This window comes from Artemia franciscana, chromosome 15 (genome assembly GCF_032884065.1).
Source record: "Artemia franciscana chromosome 15, ASM3288406v1, whole genome shotgun sequence".
Lineage (NCBI taxonomy): Eukaryota > Metazoa > Arthropoda > Branchiopoda > Anostraca > Artemiidae > Artemia > Artemia franciscana.
This window is the reverse complement of record NC_088877.1, coordinates 2715701-2735700: the sequence shown is the minus strand read 5'-3', so window position 1 is coordinate 2735700 and position 20000 is coordinate 2715701. Positions and strand designations below refer to the sequence as shown.

Here is a 20000-nt window from a genome sequence, read left to right as displayed (position 1 = left end):
ACCAAAATCTACCACTACTTTAGGGGGGAGTCCCCCCTGGATCCCCCACTGACTGTAGAGGTTTCAAACTCCTATCTGCAAAAACGGGGAATTTTGTATTTTTGGCCAGAGGAAAGATCACTGATAAGTATAAATTTTTTTCAGGGGTCATCATATCGATCCAGTGGTCGTAGAAAGTCGCAAGAGGGCTCATTTTAACAGAACTTAAACGTTCTAGAACTCTTTTTAAGTAACCAAAAAATTGATGGGCAACTAGGCACCCTCCCGCGCTCATTTGCTTCCCAAAGTCACCAGATCAAAATGATAAAAAGGGTTGGGGGAGGGGTTGAGAAGAGGGGGATATGTTGGGGGAACTTTCCATCGAGGAATTTGTCATGGGCGAAGAAAATTTCCATAAAGGGAGCGCAGGATTTACTAGCATTATTAAAAAAAAAACAATGAAAAAATAAATATGAAAAAGTTTTTTCAGCTGAAAGTAAGGAGCAGCATCAAAACTTAAAACGAACAGAAACTATTACCCATATGAGGGGCTCACCTCCTCCTGATACCTCGCTCTTTACGCTAAAGTATTTTTAGTAATTTCAACTACTTATTCTACGGTTTTGTGATTCAGGGGTCATTCTTAATCAATAGGGAAAAAATTTAAGCTTTAGTGTAAAGAGCGAGGTAGTGACGAGGGGGCGAAACCCCTCATATATATGATAAAAACATGAGAATACAAAAGTTCTTCACATAAGCTAATTTATAATTTACATATATCTTTTACTAATAAAAAGATTCGTAAAAAATTAAGAGTTCTCGTTGCCTTTTTAGTTAACCAAAAAATCAGAGGGCAACTAGGATTCCTCCCCTGCTATTTTTATTATCAAAATCAGTCGATCAAAATTATGAGAAAGCCATTTAGCCAAAAAAAAAATTAATATGCATGTTTCGTTTAATTATTCCTCTGCGGAGAGCCAAAATTAAAACATGCATTGATTCAAAAACGTTCAGAAATTAAATAGAAAAAACAAGTGTTTAACTGAAAGTAAAGAGCGACAATGAAACTTGAAACGAACAGAAATTACTTTGTATATGAAAGGAGCTACTTCCTCATCAACGCCCCACTCTTTACGCTAAAATTTTACTGTTTTAAAAAGAGGAGATGAGATAAAAAGTCAAACTTTAGCGTAAAGAGCGGGGCGTTGATGAGGAAGCAGCCCCTTTCATGTACAAAGTAATTTCTGTTCGTTTTAAGTTTCATTGTCGCTCCTTACTTTCAGTTAAAAAAAAAACTTGTTTTCTTTTTTTAATTTCATATAAGGAGGTATGCGCATATTGCCTTTTCGTCAGTTGTACATCCCCCTCATCATGCCTTGAAAGTTTTCACTTAATATTCTTAAGCCATTCATAAAATTAACAATCTTTATTTCGATCTGAATGTTTCTATTTCTCATAATATCAGAAAAAAATGTTATAGCCGAGATTACCGAAAAAAATGAATTTAATTCAAAGAAGATGCCTACAGTATACTGATATGCTGCAGTATTGAACTAGCCCTCAAAGGGGAGAGAGCGAGAGAGAAAGAGAGAGAGAGAGATTTCAACTTTTGAATTGTTTTGAACTTGATTCCTTAGCCATGAATTAATTCAATGACTACAGAAATTGTGCAATCTAATACTTGAATTTATTACACAATCAGATTTTTGGCGTTTTGAATTGAGAAAATTAGATACGATAGCCAAGTGTGGTGTGTAGAGAAAATTGGATATAATTTGCCTGCGCGTTAATTATACTTTTTAGTGTAGAGAAGGATTAGCAGTTTGGCCGACCTCCCACAATTTGGACAGATTGTTCACTTGGACACATTAGTGAGGCTTAGCCCTCACGGAAAGATGAATTTCTTTCACTTTATAATTTTTCATTTACTAGGCATGAATCCTACGAACATTAGAATCGGTGATTTATTCCTAGCCAAATTTGCGGGCTATCCCCTCTGGCCAATTCGAATCCTAGAGGTAATGACGACGAATACCGGAGACAGCAAATTTGCTGTTTTTTGATACGGCAAAAAGCACGTTTTTTGCTTTGGCAAAAAAGGGCTGTTCCCTCTTCAACGCCCTAATCTTTGCGCTATAGTTTGACTCTTTTTCTCAACTCTAATTTTTAAAACAGCAAAAAATTTCGCGTAAAGAGCAGGGCGTTGAAGAGGGAACAGCCCCTTTCATATACGGGGTAATTTCTGTTTATTTTAAATTTCAATGTTGCTCCTTACTTTCAGTTAAAAAAACTTGTTTTTTTTATTTAATTTCTGAACTTTTTTAGCTAATCCATGTTTTGATTTCGGCTCTCCGCAGATGAATAATTAAAGCAGAATTGGCATATTGTTTTTTTTGGCTAAATGGCTTTCCCATAGTTTTGATCGAATGATTTTGAGAAAAAAGAAGGGGGAAGAGGCCCAGTTGCCCTCCAAGTTCTTGGGTGCTTAAAAAGGCAACTAGAACTTTTAGTTTCTTACGAACGTTTTCGTTAGTAAAAGATATATGTAACTTACGAATTAGGTTTGGTAACAAACTTCTATATTCGTACGTTTTTATTATGTATATGAGAGGGTTCACCCGCTTGTCACTACATCGCTCTTTACACTAAAGCTTAAATTTTGTCCCCTGAATCACAAAGGCCGTAGAATAAATGGTTGAAATTACTAAAAATGCTCTAACGTAAGGACTGAGGTATTAGGAGGAGGTGAACCCCTTACATACGTAATATTTTCTGTTCGTTTTAATTTTTAATGCTACTCCTTAATTTCAGTTGAAAAAACTTTTGTATATTTATTTTTTCATTTTTTTTTAAATAATGGTAGAAAATGCTGCACCCCCTTTATGGAAATCTTCTTCCCCCATGACAAATTTCTCCATGGAAAGTATCCCCCACATAACCTCCTCTTCTCAACCCCCCTCGCAACCAAAAAATTCTCCTGAAAACGTCTGTACACTCCCCAAAAGCCATTACTATATGCAAACACTGGTCAAAATTTGTAACTTGCAGCCCATCCCACGGGGAGTATGGGGGAGTAAGTCGTCCCCAAAGACATAGTTATAAGGTTTTTCGACTATGCTGAATAAAATGGCTATCTCAGAATTTTGATCCGACGACTTTGGGAAACAATTAGCGCGGGAGGGGGCCTAGGTGCCCTCCAATTTTTTGGTCACTTAAAAAGGGCACTAGAACTTTTCATTTCCGTTCAAATGAGCCCTCTTGCAAAATTTTAGGACCACTGGGTTGATACGATCACCCCTGGGAAAAAGAAAAAAACAAAAAAACAAACAAACAAATAAAAACGCATCCGTAATTTGTTTTCTGGCAAAAAATACAAAATTGTACATTTTTGTAGAAAGGAGCTTGGAACTTGTACAGTAGGGTTCTCTGATACATTGAATTTGACGGTGTGATTTTTGTTCAGAATCTATGACTTTTAGGGGGTGTTTCCACCTATTTTCTAAAATAGGGCAAATTTTCTCAGGCTCTTAACTTCTGATGGGTAGAACTAAACTTGATTAAACTTATATATTTGATATCAACATTAAAATACGATTCTTTTGATGTAACTATTGGTGTCAAAAGTCCGTCTTTTAGAGTTTTGGTTACTATTGAGCCGGGTCGCTCCTTACAACAGTTCGTTACCACGAATTGTTTGAAACACAGGTCAAAGTTTGTAACTTACAGCCCCTCCCACGGGGACTGCTGGGGAGTAAGTCGTCCCTAAAGACATAGTTATTAGGTTTTTCGACTATGGTGAATAAAATGTTTGTCTCAGAATTTTGGCCTGGTGACTTTTGGGAAAAAATGAGCATGGGAGGAAGCCTTGGTGCCCTTCAATTTTTTTGGTAACTTAAAAGGAGCACTAGAACTTTTAATTTCCGTTAGAATGGGCCCTCTCACGACATTCTAGGACCACTCAGTCGATACGATCACCCCTGGAAAAACAAAACAAAAAAACAAACAAATAAACACGCATCCGTGATCTGTCTTCTAACAAAAAATCCGAAATTCCGCATTTTTGTAGATAGGAGCTTGAAACTTCTTCAATAAGGCGCTCTGATACACTGAATCTGAAGGTGTGATTTTTGTTAAGATTGTATGGCTTTTAGGGGGTGTTTCCTCCTATTTTCTAAAATGAGGCAAATTTTCTCAGGCTCTTTACTTTTGATGGGTATAACTGATCTTGATGAAACCTATATATTTAAAATCAGAATTAAAATTTAATTCTTTTTATGTAACTATTGGTATTAAAATTCCATTTTTTAGAGTTTCGGTTACTATTGAGTCGGGTCGCTCCTTACTACAGTTCGTTACCACGAACTGTTTGAAAAAAGAAAAATTTAGCCGAGACTATTTTAGTCTCACACTTCGACATGACATCAGGTATACCGTGGTATTGTTAGCTCGTTTACATTATCATAATTGACTTGCCACTGTAAAGCTCATTCCCATCTTTTGACTTTGAAAAAATAAATGTAATCAAACTTTGAACGACAAATTGCAATTTTAAAATCGATTTTTAAAAAATACAGTTAGCATAAGAAATGAATATTTCTCAGCGAATATCTGGTCCCTTTTTAACTGAAAAATTTAACGTACAGAAAATTTAGCGGAAATTTTAACAACTCAGTGAATTTCTGGTCCCTTTTTAAATGAAAAATTTTAAATACGGAAAATTTAACTGAAACTTTAACAACTCAGCAAATTTCTAGTCCCTTTTTAACTGACAAATTTAAAGTACAGAAAATTTAACTGAAACTTAAACAACTCAGCGAATTTCTAGTCCTTTTTTAACTGAAAAATGTAAAATACAGAAAATTCAACTGAAACTTCAAAAATTTAAAGTTCTTCTGAAAGGATTAAGCTTCTTGATATCACTTATTCAATTTTATCTACGTGATGAATACAAATTCCTTTACGTTTGAATTTCCTTTGAACCTGAAATTTGAATCTCTACAGATTTTCTCTTTACTCCCTAGTGATCTTTACTTCATTTTAGGAATGTAAAGTATAACAAATTCAGTTTATTCGGCCTAACCATTACCTTGATTTGGAAAAAAACTTAAAAGGCAGCAAGCCTGTTCACTTTTTATCATGCAAATTTTAAGCGATAATTCGACAAAGAAAATGCTTTGTGGTCCCAGAAATTGAATTCTGAACGACTACAATTCTCTTGCGAGAGACCTATATCGCTTTAACCCTTTTTTCTTTATTTGTTATTCAATTGTCCTTTCCCTCTCATCATTTTGCAGCTGGCTTCTCCTCAGGGATATCACTTAGAAAAAAAGAGCCAGTAAGATTCAAATAAGACTTGGAAATTGATAAAATAAGCATAAAAAAGATGGGAAAACTTTCCAGTATATTAAAGGTATTTACCGTCTTCTTCCTCCCACCTAGGAACACTATTTTGAGTCCCCCGCCCAAGAAAAGGAATGACCAGCTATCTTTCTGCCTACATATCTGATAGTTAAAAAATAAGCCCTCTCGCGACATTGTAGGACCACTGGGCCAAAACGATCACCAAAGTAAAACGGTTCAAAATAGGGATGATACCTTTTTATTGACAGTGAATAGATATATAATTATTTAACTGGATATTTCGAACGCATATACAGTGTTCATCATCAGCAGTAAAACTAAAAGACACAAATAAAAATAAACAAAATTTTTACCTAATATTACATTGCTGAAGAAAATCTTGTTGATTTATAACATTTGCGTGTCTCTTATGGGTGTTAATATATTTAGACACCTCCTTGGTCACATTATCCCCATATACTAGACGTAGATAACTTCGACGACCACACTGCCTTTCCATGACGAAAGTAAAACAGTTCAAAATAGGGATGATACCTTTTTATTGACAGTGAATAGATATAAAATTATTTTACTGGATATTTCGAACACATATACAGTGTTCATCATCAGCAGTAAAAGTTATCAGCAGAAGTTATCTACGATCGCCCCTGGGCAAAAACAAGAAACACCCATCCGTAATCTGTCTTCTGGCAAAAAAATGACACAGTTCGATGACCATTTCCGAAAAATATTTGAAAATTTAAGCAAGAAGCTGCCAGAAATAATTTTTTACGAACATTTTCATTAGTAAAAAACATACGCAATTAAACGAATTAACTTACGTAACGAACTTCTATATTCGTACGTTTTTATTGCGTATGTGAGGGGGTCCACCCCTAGTCGATACCTCGATCTTTACACTAAAGCTTAAATCTTGTCCCAAATCCTTAAGAATGGCCCTTGAATCACAAAGGCCGGAGAATAAATAGTTGAAATTACTAAAAAATCTTTAGCGTAAAAACCAAGATATTGTGGAGGAGACGAAACCCCTTATATACGTAATATTTTATGTTCGTTTTAAGTTTTAATGCTGCTCATTACTTCCAGTCGAAAAAAAAATTCATTTTCTGATTGTTTTTTCTTAATAATGCTAGAGGATCCCCCGTCCCCCTTATGGAAATTCCCTTCCCTCATGATAAATTCCTCCATGGAAAGATCCTCCCGCGTAACTGCTCAGGGATATCATTTAGAAAGAGTCAGTAAGGTTCAAATAAGACTCGGATATTCATAAAATAAGCATAAAAAGACGAGAAATTTTTCCAGTATATTAAAGGTACCTTGTCCCCTTCCTCCCACCTAGGAACACTATTTTGAGTCCCCCACCCAAGAAAAGGACTAACCATCTATGTTTCTGCCTACACTTCTGATAATTAAGAAATAAGCAATCTATTAACCTTCATAAAAAAGAGACTTGGATGAGAAGTTTTCCTGAAAATTGGTCGACAGAATCACCTGACATAAAAAAAAAACAATAACAAAAATACTCGTGTTTAGAAAGCTGTTTATGCTTTTCATTCCCTGCAACGACTTCTGAGCCCATGCCTCCATCGCAAGATTAATGTAAGTTAATCTTGATAATAATTTAATTAACCGATTGCTAATTAATAATAATTAATTAATTGGTAAATTAATTTGAAGATTAAGATTAATGTAAATCTGAAAACTTTTAGCACAAATCGTAAAAATCAAAACAAATCTAGACAAACATTATAATGCTAGAAATTTGTCACAATTATTGGAAAGTTAAGACATGACTAGTGAAAAAGCACTTGACCGATAACGTTAGAACAACCCTCATTTATGAAGTGTTCGTAAACAAGCATCAGGTATGCATCATCGTCCTCATCATTCAGAGCAGCTCTTCTTGCCGAACCTAGTAATTGGTAATTGGTAAGTAATTGGTCAGTCAGTAATTGGTCTAGTAATTGGTCAAATTTACCAATAAGCCCGTATTTTTTCCTTTACATATCAGTTTTATTTCAATATATGCGTACTATGCTGCTAATAAGGTATCCAAAAAGTCTCATAGTTATAATATTACAGAACAATGTTTTTAGCTGTTAACTATTTGCCCTAAAAGGTAGATTCCACTGAACTGATGGTCCTTATTTTAATTGAGGAGACGCTAATTATTGAATAAGTTTTAATCAATATTAAATAGTTCGTGGTAACGAACTGTAAGTAAGGAGTGACCCGGCTCAATAGTAACCGAAACTCTAAAAAATAGAATTTTGAAATCAATAGACACATCAAAAGAATCAGACTTTTATGTTGATTTGAAATGTATGAATTTCATCAATTTTAGTCTTACTCATCAAACGTTACGAGTCTGAGATTATTCGCATTATTTTCAAAAAAGGGGGAAACATCCCCTAAAAGTTATATAATCTTAATGAAAATCGCACCATCAGATCAGCGTACCAGAGAACCCTACTGTAGAGGTTTCAAACTTGTATTTTTTGCCAGAAGAAAGATCATGGATGCATGTTTTTTTTAGTTTGTTTTCTTCTTCCCAGGGGCGATCGTATCGACCCAGTGTTTCTGGAATATCGTGGGAGGGCTCACTTGAATAGAAATTATAAGTTCTAGTGCCTTTTTAAATGATCAAAAATTTGGAGCGCAACTAGGCCCCCTCCTACGCTTATTTATTTCCCAAAGTCATCCAATCAAAATTTTGTGATAACCATTTTGTTCAACGTAGTCAAAAAATCATAGAACTATGTCTTTTAGGATGAATTAACCCCCCAAAGTCCCGCGGAAAGGGCTTCAAGTTGTGAACTTTGCCCATTGCTTACAGCATTGGTTATTGGGAAGTACACAGATGTTTTCGTTTCGTGGGAGGATCTTTCCAAGGAGGAATTTTTCATGGGGAATTTTTCGTGAAGGAGGCGCTGGATATACCATAATTATTTAAAAACGATCAGAAATTAAAAAAAAAACAAGTTTTTTTCAGCTGAAAGTAAGGACCGACATAAAACTTAAAACGAACAGAAATTATTACATATACGAGGGAGTTTGCCCCTTCGTCAATGCCTCGCTCTTTACGCTAAAGCTTTATTAATATTTTCAGAAGAGCTATTTATTCTAATAAATCCTTTGTAATTTAGGGGTTATTCTTAGAGAATTGACAGAAAAAGTCACAGTTTAGCTTTTAGAGCGAGGTATTGACGAAGGGCGAACCCTCTCATATACGCAATAGAAATATACGAATATAGGAGTTCATATAGTAAGTTACTTACATTTATTACTAATAAAAACGTTCATAAATAAAACTAAAAGTCCTAGTGCCCTTTTTAAGTTACCAAAAAATTGGAGGGCAATTAGCCCCCTCCCCCACCCCTTTCTCTCAAAATCATCCGATCCAAATTTTGAAATAGCCATTTAGCCACGAAAAAAGTAAAATTGATGCGCAAATTTCGCTTTAATTTTTCCTGTTTAGCTAGCCAAATTCAAAATTTGCATTAATTCAAAAATGTTCAAAAATTAAACTAAAAAACAGGTTTATTTTAACTGAAAAGGAGCGACATTAAAACTTAAAACAAACAAAAATTATTCCATATATGAAAGGGACTGTCCCCTCCTCAACACCTCGCTCTTTACGCTAAAGTTCGACTCTTTCTCACAACTCTACTTTTTAAAACAAGGAGAAACTTTTGCGTAAAGAGCGGGGTGTTGAGGAGGGGACAGCCCCTTTCACATAGTAAATAATTTATGTTCGTTGTAAGTTTCAATGTTAATCCTCACTTTGAGTAAAAAAAAACCTGTTTTTTATTTAATTAAGAGAAAGAAGTGAGTTTTGTGAGTTGTGAGTATTTGTGAGTTTTGTGAGTATTTGTGAGTTGAATCAAGCAGATAGACATCTCAAGTATTGGCATGGACATTTCGTGCTTACACAATCTGCGAGGATTATGTAATTATGGATTATGGAGATTATTTCATAATCTGCGAGGATTATGTAATTATGGATTATGGAGATTATTACATAATCCCCCAAGTTTTCAAATTGGTTCTTACAGTCTATTAACAGCTTATATAGTTAATTTAACACGGGATATGTATACCGTTAGGGCACAGGCAAAGCCATTAAAAAGGTACAGCTTTATTTCTGCCGAATATGTGGGTAAGAGAGAAATTCAAAGGACTTCCTGTCTCAATCTATTTGTTTAGATAAACTAATAATGGGTGATATCTTTTTATTCTTGGACAATCTTTTATTTAATATTTATTCAAACTATATATACCATGGTAGTATAGCTCTTAATACCCACTTAAGTAGGACGTTTTTCACTTGCAATAGTTGTGAAAAAACCAGCCACTTTTTAACTTTGCGTTATTTGACAAGTAACTTATCATTCTCTCTGGACTATCTTTTTATAAATCGTCCAAAATAAAATGGTATTATTTTTCCCATGCTGCTTTAAAAAAAGTTGTAGCCTAATTTCCTAAGGGGTCACACTTATGTCCTAAATTCGATTCCTTCCAATATAATATAAGAAATTTAAGGCTATTTTGATCTAAAAAATAAAAATGAGTGATTTTTCTGGATGTATACAATACAAAGAGCGTTTGCAATTTTAGGAATGGCTCAAATTTTATAAATGGTATGTTTATATATTCCCCTGACTCAGCTGTGCAGATGTCAAAATTAGAAAATAACAGTGGGGAAAAAATAATCTAGAAATATATGACACTAAACAGATAAAATAAAGTACAGCTTTTTTGCAGGTGCGTCATTGATAATGTCATTGATAATCAACAAATTGCTGATTTCGGAATCTTAAAGATGAAAAGCGCTATCAAGCTGAAAATGTTTGCTTCTCCTATTTGTTGTGACTTTTTAACCTAACAACGCTGGCAAAAATATGCTACAGTCCTAAGAACTTCATAATTATGAGGCAACTATAAGAAAAACCATAGAAAATCATAGATTTTGAGGTGTAAATAGGCCTATTATGGGTCGAGGGGGGCTATACTTATTTTAATGTTATCGATAATTTTACATCAGTCTGACAAAGCTCAAAATATACCCAATACGGCATTATCTTCGACAATCCCAGTGATGCTGATTTTTGTTTCCGGGCCCTTGAGCCAGGAAGTACAATGGGGGTTTGGGGGCCAGCCATCATAGGTTTGCATTCCCTTCCTGTTTGCTTTCCACGGGTTTCTTCAGGTACCTTTTTAGAGCTGGGTCAACCCTGCCTCCGTTTGACCACCGTTCAAACCTAATAGCCAGCAGCAACGGGGCCGGTAACCACCGGTAACCACTTGGCTTGGACCAATGAAATCAGTCTAGTGGTTAGAACAAAGAAACTTAAACTACTTGTCCTTACCTGGCTGGAAAATTAATAAAATTTTATATTGACGTGGTTTTCCTTTGAGTCAAGCTGCTGACATTAGCGCACGATGCTAAAATCTTGATCACCACGTAATATTTGGCTGCAGCAAATATTTTTCCTCAGTGATTCGAATAATATTAAGAGTTGGTAACTTCATCACCTCGAATGCCTTTACTAACTTTAACTTCACAGACAACTGTTCTTTGTGCTATTAGCCACTTATTCAAGGGAAACAAATTCAATCAATTTCTCATTTGTGATTCTACAATCAAACACACTATTGACGAGGATGGCAAATGTAGACCAGGCTTGGGCTTAATCTACTTAATTCTCCGCTTTGATACGGCAGTTCAGTAGCTGAACTAATTAACACGGAATTCTCCAATGTCAAGAACTATCAAATTACCTTATTTTGCTGTTGAGGTAATTTTATTTCTCTGAGCCTTTGTTCGTAAATGAAATTTTCACAATTTGTGATGGTGTCTATGAGATCAACGGTTTTCAAAAGCTGTAAGAGAAATTATTGAGCCAAGAAGAATTCACTGGGGAATGCAGAATCCAACATGCTCTTGATGTATCATATGACTGATAATAATTGAATTAATGTTATTGATCAACTAATAAAAATAATGAAAAGAGGGTACTTGTATATTATATGGTACACATTCAAAAATTTGGGCCTACAGACAAGACAATAACTGGCTTATACTTGTCAGTATTTGAAGAATGTTAGTTAGCTTAGACACAGTTGTAATCTACGTTGTAGTTATATTTATATTAAATATTTATATAAAGAGATGAGATTTTGGTTGGGTTATTCATTTAATGTAATGCATTCTATGTGGCCCTTCTACCATAATTCTTTGTTGTAGTTTTCATAATTTTGCTACTTAAGTATTTTATTTTCATCACATTCTTGTATGTTTCATTAGGATTTACCTAACTTCACTTCTCGAGTGTTTACCATATAATACACAATTACCGAAAAGAGGATATTTGACGTGGTAACATTTGAAGAGACCCTCCTATGGCAAGTATTACTGACTTAGAAAATAATTCAAACCTTAAAAACAACTAGATCAGAGAATTTATGACGGTGTCTGTGAAATTGCCGATTTGTTAATGCTATAGGAGGAATTTTTGAAGTATGAAGAAATCCTCTGGTGAAATTGGTCCAGAAGGGTTGGTGAGGTTGTCTAATAGGGATGTTCTGCTAATGGTGTCTTTGGAAAATATCCCTATAAAAAAGATTCATTCGAAAAATTCATTTTTAAAGGTAATTTTTATTTCTAACTCCCACCCTCCTAATAAACACTCGAGGGGGAGCATTTTTCCGGGTTGAAAATATTTATCGACGCACTGTTACATGAATATTAAACTTGAATGAAAAAAGCAGTTTAGGGAGGCTTTGCAGACCCACTTGACATTAAACAATACCCTGGGCGAAACAGCTCGTAGTAATGGTAGTCTAAGCAAAGGGTAACCACTGTCAATTGAAACAAAAACTCTAAAAACAAATTTTGAAACCAATTTAAGAATTTCGGTTCGTAACTATCTACTCGTTCACCAACTTGAACTTTTGTTGTTAGATTTCTGCTTTGAAGAATGTTAAAAACAAGCAATATGTGTATGTAGCGCAATATGTACTCCTAAAACCAAAAAGCAACAGCCGCTCCCAAAGAATGTAGTCTGAATAATCTTCTTCCTCCTTACTGATGAGATATGCCTTCCTCCCTTCTGCAATCACACTCTTTTGTATCAGATATCTTTTGTCTGGTCTAAATTGTAAGGCAATTTGCTCTTAGATGTATCCATACACATGAAACATTGTCAGGTACATAAGATTTAGATTGAACGTCCGTTCCAAAACTAGATTTAACCATGTTATAATAATTACAAAATTTTAATTTGAAGCATTTGGGGGTGAAAAGGACGCGGGGGGCTAATTGCCCTCCGACCACTTTTGACTCTTAAAAAGCACTAGAACTTCCGATTTCCAATATAATGAGCCCCCTCTGAAGTTTATACGATCATCCCTTCCATATCAAGTACCTCTGGGGAAACACCAATAGTAAATAATAAATCGTCGAATCCTTAAGGTATTTACTATAGGCAACGCTATTGCGCTGCCTCTGATTCAGTGTTGTAGAATTTGACTTTCCAAATTCAAGACCGTCATTTCATAAATTAAATTAAAAAAAAGGTTTTTTTTAACTAAAAGTTAGGAGCGACATTAAAACTTAAAACGAACAGAATTACTTCGTATAGGAAAGGGGGTTTTCCTCAACGCCCCGCTCTTTACGCTAAAGTTCGACTCTTCTTCTTAACCCCACTTTTAAAAACAGTAAAAAACTTAATGAGCAAAAATAAAACTTAAAACGAACAGAAACTGTTGCATATATGAGGGGTTTGATCCTTTTTTAAAACCTCGCTCTTTATGATAAATATTAAATTTGTCTCAATTCTTTAAAAACGACTCCTGAAACACAAGGGTTATTTAAATAGAACAATAAATAACTTAATTTAATGCCGAAACACTTTAGGGTTAAGTGCTAAGTGTTGAGGAGGCGGTAACCCCTCTTTTATACGTAATACTTTCTCTTCGTTTTAAGTTTTAACATTGGTCCCTATTTTGATTAAATAATAAAAAAACTAGTTTTTTTAACTGAAAGTAAGGAGCGACATTAAAACTTAAAAGGAGCAGAAATTACTCCGTATATGAAATGGGTTTTCTCCTCCTCAACGCCTCGCTCTTTAAGCTAAAGTTTTTAATTGTTTTAAAAAGTAGAACTGTGGCAAAAGGTCAAACTTTAGCGTAAAGAGCGAAGGATTGCAGAGGGGAAAACCCATTTTATATACGGAGTAATTTCTGTTCGTTTTAAGTTTTAATGTTGCTCCTTACTTTCAGTTAAAAAAACTAATTTTTTTATTTAATTTCTGAACGTTTTTGAATTATTTCATGTTTGATTTTGGCTCTCCGCACATAAATTATTAAAATGAAATTTGCATATTAATTCTTTTTTTGCTAAATGGCTTTCTCTTAGCTTTGATCAGACGATTTTTAGAAATAAGGGGTGGGGGAGGAGTCCTAGTTGCCCTCCAATTTTTCGGTAACTTAAAAAGGCAACTAGAAGTTTTAATTTTTGACGAACGTTTTTATTAGTAAAAAACATACGTAACTTAAGAATTAACTTACGTAACAAACTTTTATATTCTTATATTTCTAATATGTGTATGAAGGGGTTTGTCCCCTCGTTAATACCACGCTCTTTACGCTAAATCTTAAGTTTTGTCCCAGTTCTTTAAGAATGACCCCTGTATCAGAAAGACCGCAGAATAAATAGTTGAAATTACTAAAAATACTTTAGCAAAAAGAGCGGGGTATTTATCACCTTCTAAATACCTTGCTCTTTATGCTAAAGTATTTTTAGAACCCCTCATATGCGTAATAATTTCTCTTCGTTTTAAGTTTTAATGCTACTCCTTACTTTTAATTGAAAAAACGTTTTCATGTTTATTTTTTCATTGTTTTTTATAGTAATGCTAGAAAATCCCGTGCCCTTTTCATTGAATTTCTTTTCCCCCATGACATATTCCTCCAAGAAACAATCCTCCCACATAGCCCCCTCCCCTCAACCCCAACCCCAAGCCAAAAAAATCTCCCTGAAAACGTATGTACAGTTCCCAATAACCATTACTGTATGTAAACACTGGTCAAAGTTTGTAACTTGCAGCCCCTCCCCCAGGGACTGTGAGGGGGTAAGTCATCCCCAAAAACATAGTTATTATGGTTTTCGACTATGCGGAACAAAATGGCTATCTCGAAATTTTGATTCGTTGACTTTGGGAAAAAATGAGCGTGGGAGGGGGCCTAGGTGCGCTCCAATTTTTTGGTCACTTAAAAAAGGCACTAGAAATTTTCCTTTCCGTTACAATGAGCCCTCTTGTGACATTCTAGGACCACTTGGTTGATACGATGACCCCTGGAAAAAAAAACAAAAAACAAACAAACAAATAAACACGCATCCGTGATCTGTTTTCTGACAAAAAATATGAAATTCCACATTTTTGTAGATAGGGGCTTGAAATTTTTGTTACAGGGTTCTCTGATACTTTGAATGTGATGGTGTGTTCGTTAAGATTTTATGACTATTAGGGGGTGTTTTCCCCTATTTTCCAAAATAAGACAAATTTTCTCAGGCTCGTAACTTTTGATCACAAAGACTAAATTTGATGGAACTTATATATTTAAAATCAGCATGAAAATCCAATTCTTTTGATGTATCCTTTAGGATCAAAATTCCCTTTTTTTTAGTTTCGTTTACTATTGAGCCGGGTCGCTCCAGTTCGTTACCACGAACTGTTTGATTTGAAAAATTGTTTTTTTTTTTAAATTGTTTTTTTGAAAAATTGTTTCTTCAGAGATGAGGTCCAATGCGATTGACTTACGAAAATTTCTTACAAATAAACATCATTTAAATTAAAGTACCTTTGCTTTTCTAGAATATTTTACTAATGAAATTTCTTTATACTCGCCATTCTGCTTATAAAGGGCCCAATAGGGAATTACCTTTTCTATTGCTCTCACCCCCAAAGCCAAACTTGGATTAAAGAATATAATACGAATTTTGTATCTGCCTATTTCTAATATTTTACATTCCAATCCCTAAAAGTATTCATTATAGTATTTAGCATAGTATTGGTTATTGACTTCAATGCTGCTATACTGAATATTCTGCGCAATATTTGCAATAGAGCCCTAAGAATTTCACAGAAGAAAGTTCCTTGATTAATACTTCCTTTAGGAATCATAGAGAAGTAAATTGTTGCTTTTACTTAACTCTTTCAGCTATATATCGTCTTCCTTAAGAAAGTTTATGGATACTGAATTACCACAATAAACAACCCACAAATTGGCCAAAGCAATTAGCTATCACTTCGCGAAGTTATATCCTCTCCAAAAGTTTTTCCTTGGAAGCTTTCTTTTTATATTAATCGCATAACTGAAATTGAGATACACCACTTAGGCAGAAATCTAGAAACCCATAATTAGTCCAATTAACTGTTTAGTTAATTGGTTTATCAACTTCGTTATGAAAGCTCTTAATTCGACTCTAGTGAGAGATAAAATGTGGAAGCGTCTTCTAGAAGAAATTGGATTTTCTGGAAAGCAAACCCCTTGAGGGAGTTGAAAAGTGGTAGATTTTGAAAGTAGTTGAAATAAACTCAAGTTTTTTTCAGATTCTTGACTGAATAAGGGTTCTCTTTGTCTCTTAAATGAAGCAGCGTTTGGTCAGATGTTTAATTTGATAAACAACAAGATAAAAAATATCTAAAATAAGCTAAGACTGCAATAGAAGAGACTCGTTTGATTTAAATAATATTCTAATTTTTATTTTTAAAACATATGAATGTAAATTTAATGCATAAGTAAATTCGTATACATTGTGTACATATTTTTTGATGGAGATATCTAAACAGGTCTTCACAAACAAAAAACTTTCTGGTTAAAGAAATAAAATGTTTTATTTTGAAATTCTGTTTTGCGTGTGTTTAAGCCAAAGTAAGGGTCTTTGTATCATAATTAGCAGTGAACATTTTTCATGGGGTTGTGGGTCCCTCAATAATTATTCATGGGGGCGAATACAAAAAAAGCTTTAGGATTAGGTTGGGGCTAACTTTTAAGCGAATTGTCTTTTCACTGTATTGGAAAAGTTGTGTAGCTACCTACCTGAAACTTTCAGGAAGAAATCTACAGTCCTAATTACGTCGAAGGTGAACCCGTGGGGAATCTACGGTAGGCACACCACTTGCCTGGGTAGAGAATTTAAAGTGCCAAAACCCTATAGGCAAGTGTGTATTCTCCTGATGAGCCCTTGTGTTGGGTTGTCGCCTCTGAATTATTTGTCTTTTTTATTGTTTTTTTATTTGGTAAATGACGGCTTATAGCTACTTACGACACGACTGCCTGTCCATGGATTGGTCTTCGCGGTTGATTGTGTATGGCTATGCTGTTTGACTTATGTAATTGGATGGATGAGTAGGGTTAAGGCCTCATTCAAGTACTGATCTATATTAATTACTAAAGTAGGAAAACAGTCTTCCTTACCAGAACATGCAATATGCAAATAAGAACCATTGAGTTCCAGATAGCTCTAGAAGTCAATGGTCGTCGATCGTTCTTTATTTACTTTACTTAATTTATTTATTTTACATTTATTGTACACAGTAGTCCCTCATAAACGAAATGATTGTCTAAACGTTTTCTCTCAGAGTATTTTGCAGTTCAGGGGTAACAAACAGTCAGTAAGAAGTGACGCGGCTCAATGAACCAAGACTCTAAGAAACAGAGTCTTGATGATAATGGATACAGAAAAAAATTGACTTTTATTCAAAGTGTATAAAATTCATAAATTTTAATGATACCCACCAATATTTACAAGCCTGAGAAAATTTGCCCTATTTAAAAAAAAAGAGGTAAACACCTTCAAAACATCGAACTGACAATTAATGACAATCAACCCTCTGATTCAATATATCAGAGAACCCAACTGTAGAGATTTCACGCTCCTATAGTCTTATGTAAAAATTTTGAAATTTTGTATTTTTTGCCAGAAGGAAGATCACGGATACGTGTTTATTTGTTGGTTTGTTTTTCCCAGGGGTGATCTTATCAAGCCAGTGATAGTAGAAGATTGGTAGAGGGCCCATTTGATCGGAAATCAACAGTTCTAGTTCCTTTTTTAAGTGACCAAAATTATTGGAGGGCAGCAAGCCCCCTCCCACGCCCCCTTTTCCTGAAGTCTTCCGATCAAAATTTTGAGATAGCCATTTTGTTTACCGTAATTGAAAGACCTAGTAACTACGTCTTTGGTTCTGGGGGATTGGCTCCAAGCTATGAACTCTACCCATTGTTTACGCGAAGTATTGGCTATTGGGAAGTATACAGATATTTGGGGGGCTTTTGGAGAAGGTGGCGGGGTGTTACGTGGGAGGATCTTTCCATGGAGGAATTTTTATTGGGGAAGGAAATTTACTTGGAGGGGGAGCTGGATGTCCCGGTATTATTTAAAAAGCGATCAGAGATTAAATTTAAAAAACAAGTTTTTTCAACTGAAAGTCTGGAGCAACAACAAAAACAAAAAGCACAGATATTGTTACTTTGTTGCGTATTATTCTAATTAAACGGCCCTTGTGTTTCAAGAGTCATTCATAAATAATTGGAACAAAAAGTCAAACTCTAGCATATATTGAGGACGGGGAAACCCTCTCAAATAAGTAATAATTTCTGTTCGTTTTAATTTTTAATGGTGCTCCTTACTTCAGTTGATTTTTTTGTATTTCATCCTTAAAAAAGAAGCCAAAAATACTACAAATCTCTTATGGACATACACAAGGCCGTATCCAGGAAAGGGGGTTAGGGGATGTGACCCAAACCCGAAATGGCTGTCTGATTCATGAAAACGTAACATTAATGAATAAAAACAAATTTTATGCGATTTTTGAAGGTTTTTAACCTCCACCCTCCCAAAAAACCATTTTTAGTACTTCTCCACCCCCCAACAAAAAACTGGATACGGCCCTTGACACATGTACACACACTCGTGCACAAACGAGTGCGAACGTGCAAAAACAAACACAAACATATACATGTTGACATCTGTGTATTTATATTTACATATGCAAAAGCATGTGTTTATGCATAATTTGTTTTTACTCTGAAACACAAGCAAACAATTACCAAATTAGAAAAGTCAAAATTGGCTCAGAATGTTTTTGCAAGAATGAGAATATACATAGGCTATAATAAAAAAAAAGAAAAATAGACAACTGAAGTACAAAGTCTTGATTCAAGAGGTAGGAAGGCCCAAGGTGTAGTGAGAATAAAGAGAAGATAGAAACCACACATTTTAACATTATTCTAAAATAATATGAATAAAAAATAAATCTTACAAAAATAATGTAAAATTTGAAATATTTCAGATTGTTATTCTACAAAGAATTAATACATGTCATCCCAATTTTTAATTAACTGGTAACATAGATTAGTGACTTGATTGGTTTGAATGATTTAGGATTCCTTTATTCCACTGTTTTAATGCAATTTTTTAGACACCTTTTACCAAACTTTTGGTTTAACAGGATTAGAAAGGATTAAAAAAGAATACTTTTTCCTCCCTTTAGCAAATGCGTCTAAATTGCATTTCGTTTCATAAAGAGATTTTCTTAGTCTCACAATGTATAAGAAAATTCTCTGCTCCACTAATCTTGTTTGAGGACGCCATCAGACAATCCTATAAATGTGCTTGATCCCTAATAGATTTTAAGACTTGGAGCAAAGAATTGGGTTAGGCCCTCATTTAGCCCTTCATTATGAGCTAAATAGGGTGATTACATCGTACAATTCTTTCCTTTGTATTTGAATGATTTTGTCGAAGAACTACTGCAAGGATCAGGCACGTTCACATTACTTTATTCTAAAGTAGGGATGGTATTTCATGGGGATGCAAGTTGCAGAAAACCGAAAAAAAGGATAAAAATAAGTAAAGGATATAGAAAATACAAAACAAATCATGTGAATAGTTCAAAGTTGAAAGCCCCCTTCGCTTCATAGACGTTTGACATTATAAATTGATTTGACATCTAAATATATTGTTCCAAATATATTGCTTCCTAATATATTTGTCTATATAAAAGATTATAATGAGAACTAATTTTTAATTTTAACATCTCTATTCATAGATTTTCTTTTTCTTCAAAGACCCTGTCAAATTTACAGCTTGGGAATTTAGATTTTGGAAATTTTTGGGAATTTTTTAGATTAGGGTTGATCCCCTCCCCATTTTGACACTTATAAGAGTTTAAACTGAAATTAGGTGTGAGAAAAAATAATAAGAAATAAAGAATAGTAATCAAGTTATATAGCTTCCATATAATGAATAATATAGCAGTAAAAAAAAAAGGGTAAAGGATGCGGCACTAGACCCTTAATGTCCAAACAGGTGGTGCTAATCTCCGTCTCAAGGCTCTTAAGGCAGGAAGTGCAATAGGGGATGAGGGCCAGCCATCCTGTGGTTTTGCACACCCTTCCTGTTTATCTTCCCCAGATTTCTCCAGGTACCCATTTAAAGCTGGATCGACTCTGGCTGAGAGTACAAAGTCACACCACTGACACTCGTCTCAAACCAAATAATTGGGTAACTAGGATTCGGACCCTCGCCCTCTCGACAAAGGATCCTAAGTCCAGCGCAACAATCCGCTCGGCTAGGACAGCTCTTAGACCTT

General features: G+C 34.6%; 1 protein-coding gene across 3 annotated transcripts in view; it reads left to right on the top strand.

Moving 5' to 3' along the window:
* The window catches only part of LOC136036600 (homeobox protein OTX1 B-like), a 70681-nt gene that overhangs the window by 37261 nt on the left and 13420 nt on the right, over positions 1-20000 (top strand). The window lies entirely within an intron of this gene.